This window comes from Cryptotermes secundus, unplaced genomic scaffold, assembly GCF_002891405.2.
Source record: "Cryptotermes secundus unplaced genomic scaffold, Csec_1.0 scaffold11732, whole genome shotgun sequence".
In the NCBI taxonomy this organism is placed as follows: Eukaryota; Metazoa; Arthropoda; class Insecta; order Blattodea; family Kalotermitidae; genus Cryptotermes; species Cryptotermes secundus.
In genome coordinates, this window is record NW_019732981.1 from 2755 (window position 1) to 5890 (window position 3136).

The following is a 3136-nucleotide window of genomic DNA, read 5'->3' on the forward strand; positions in this document are numbered from 1 at the left end:
CTAAAAAACGCAGAACTAGAGACTAATCTTTCCTATACATCTGCTCACTTCTCTCATCTTCCATCTGTCATTTCCTCACTGGAGGCAAGCAATAGCATTACTACTTTGTATCAGTCGTTAAGTGTGTTCAAAACCACTGTTTCCAAATTGAATTCGGTTCCTGGAAGAGTTGAAGTAGTAAAGGAAAAAGCACCCTGCATTCTTTAAAAAAAATCCAGGTTTGAACAAATTGTGTGAAATTGAAGAAATTTTAGTCGGTAAATGTACTGAACTGCCAAGTAAAATATCACTAATAGTGGAGCAAATAGTGGCTTTTGTACATCCGCCCCTAAGTTCCTGTGAGGTGGAAAGAATTATTTCCCGCTATAAGGACATCTTAGGGGACAATAGGAGGCGACTAACTATGGAAAACCTAGAACATTTAGTAATTGTGAACTGAAACAGAAGAGAAGTTGGAAGTTCGGAGAGCTAAATGTGAGTACCAATGGTTTCTTAAATTTGTAATGAAATATGTTGGCTTCGTTGCATGATTTGTATTTAAGTATAGCTTTTTTATTGCAAATGAACCATTCAGTGATTACATAAAATGAACTTAAATATTGATTTGTTGGTCTTAAAATAATGTAAAATTAATTTTAATACTTGGTATAAAGTTTCATGTGCATATTTCCGAGGTTTTTCATGCATAAATGCATACATATTTAAGGGATTATAAGGGCATAAAAATCCGGTTACTAGTGATAACACAGATACCTCACAGAGAAACAAAGAAGCTTTAACTGAAGCTACTAAGGAGTTTGGTAGAAGTAATCGCAGAGAAAACTAAGTATATGTTGCTGTCTTGTCACCAGAATGCAGGGAAAAATCATGACATAAAGTTAGGTAACAGATAGTTACTATAGGATTCTGACGATGGTGTATAACACACAGAGATATTGGATTTTCAGACTTTATGCATCGTCCTGGTTTTAAGATAACTAAGAAAACACAACGTTTCAGAAACTGGATCTGTTTCCGTCTTCAGGTAAGGGAAAACACCCATTCTGTTGGGTCCCTTAGAATGAGTTAGCCTCAATCACTGGACCTTCTGGTCTTTCTAAGGGACCCAACAGAATAGGTGTTTTCCCTTACCTGAGGACGGAAACAGATCCAGTTTCCGAAACATTGTGTTTTCTCAGTTATCTTAAAACCAGGACGATGGACAAAGTCTGGAAACCCAATATCTCTCTTAGGTAACAGATATTTTGAAACTGTGGCACAGTTCAGATACTTGGGAAGAATTGTAACAAATCAAAACCTAATTCAGAGCAAGTTAAAAGGAATCTGAACTCGGGTAATGCTTGCTACCATTCAGTTCAGAATATTTTGTCTGTTCGCCTGCTGTCTAAAAGCATAGAATTTAGGATATACACAAATATAATTTTTCCTGTGGTTCTGTTTGTGTCAAACTTGGTCTCTGTCATAAGGGAGGAACCGAGGCTGAGGGTGTTGAGGATAATATTTGGAGCCAGACTCGTCCGTGTGTCTGTCGCAAAGTTGGGAGTCAGCTCAAGCACTTATGGTGAAATTAATCCGAGTCAAGCTCGCCGAGCCAGACTCGTACGTGTATGTGCCCCTTAACGGATGGACCCTCTCAAGTAAAATTCAAAGACGAAACCAAAAACATAAGGATAACAAAAGCAGACGTACCACAAGGAAGTGTCTCAGGACCTGTCCTATTTCATATCTACGCAAGCGACCTCCTTACATCAGACAACACAACAACTGCTACCTTCGCGGATGTTACAGCAATCTCAGCTAAACATGAAGTTCCAGCGATAGCCAGAATGAAACTCCAAGCCACCGTGAATAAACTTGATTAGGCAAAGAAATGGAGAATTAAAATAAATCTAAGCAAATCTACGAAAATTACATTCATCCTACGCAACGAATCCTGTCCGACAGTGCAAATGCACCATGTTGAACCACCCCAGAGAGAAGTGAAATATCTGGGCATGCCTCTCGATAGAAGCCTGAGATGGGCAAAGCACATCAAAACCAAAAGAAAACAGCTCAACCATCGAAATCCTCCCGTGCTTTCTATCTCAGACCCTCCGACCCATCGGAACGCACCTTTGTATGTAAACAACCACAGGATCCATGAAGATCTGCAGACGAAAACAGTGCTCAGTGAAGTAAAGAAAGTGGAATACCAACTTCTTAAGAAAATTATAAAAGCACACAAATGCAGTAGCAGTGAGCATGTTAGACAATAGCGAAACTACACATAGACTGAAAAGATACACCGTCCTTACTCTACAAGAGAGACCTGAGTAAAACTCCAATAAAAGCATTCAAATGATATCTAATTGAAAACAGAAACGCCACTGGGGATAACTCATTCACGAGCCAGTACTTGCTGAAGATATATATTTATAGCACATCACAGCTACAATATGTACGTTATTATATTATGTACTACACATGTAAACATGCAAACAATCAGAATATACTGACAATGACTTCGACAAATGTGAGATGTCCTCTCGTCAGAGAGGCCGACCCATATCGAAGAAACCGTAACTGTCTGTAAGTAACTGACACTTGGTCAAGGACCACAGAGGATGTCAGAAACCAAAACGGACGGACTCACCGATCATCGGTCGCTATGTGACTTGACTTTGATGTTACCTAGCAACGAACAATGAAGACTATAACAAACTGGGAAGTTTTTGTGCGTGCCGTATTTATTTGTAGTCTGTGTAAATTAAGAATACTATTATAATAATTTGTAGTTACGAGTCATAACTGTTCAGTAAATGAGATAATAAATCCGAAACCAGAGTCTAGTCGCTAACACGTGACAATATGTTACTTACCAATCACTAGCAGGGCAACTGACATCACTAGAATGAAAATCGACAACAGGATCTGCTTAAAAGTCATCTTAGCCTGAAAAAATGTATGGAAAAAAATCGATTTATCTTTTATTACAGTAACAACAAAGAAATCTACAAACTAGCAAGACAACAAAACGAAACAATTACAGTAGAACATCCATGAAAGGGCAAAGGAATCCCACAGTGCATGACACGGCGATAATATGGTCACACAAGATTATATTGTAACAAACTGTATGAATGTGTAAAATGTGGTC

General features: G+C 38.5%; 1 long non-coding RNA gene across 1 annotated transcript in view; it reads right to left on the minus strand.

Moving 5' to 3' along the window:
- Window positions 1-3097, minus strand: part of LOC111867862 — a 5835-nt gene extending 2738 nt beyond the window's left edge. The window contains exon 1 of the long non-coding RNA XR_002843409.2: window positions 2859-3097. This is a non-coding gene — a long non-coding RNA (uncharacterized LOC111867862). The remainder of the gene's footprint in view (window positions 1-2858) is intronic.
- Between the last annotated feature and the right edge of the window lie 39 nt (window positions 3098-3136).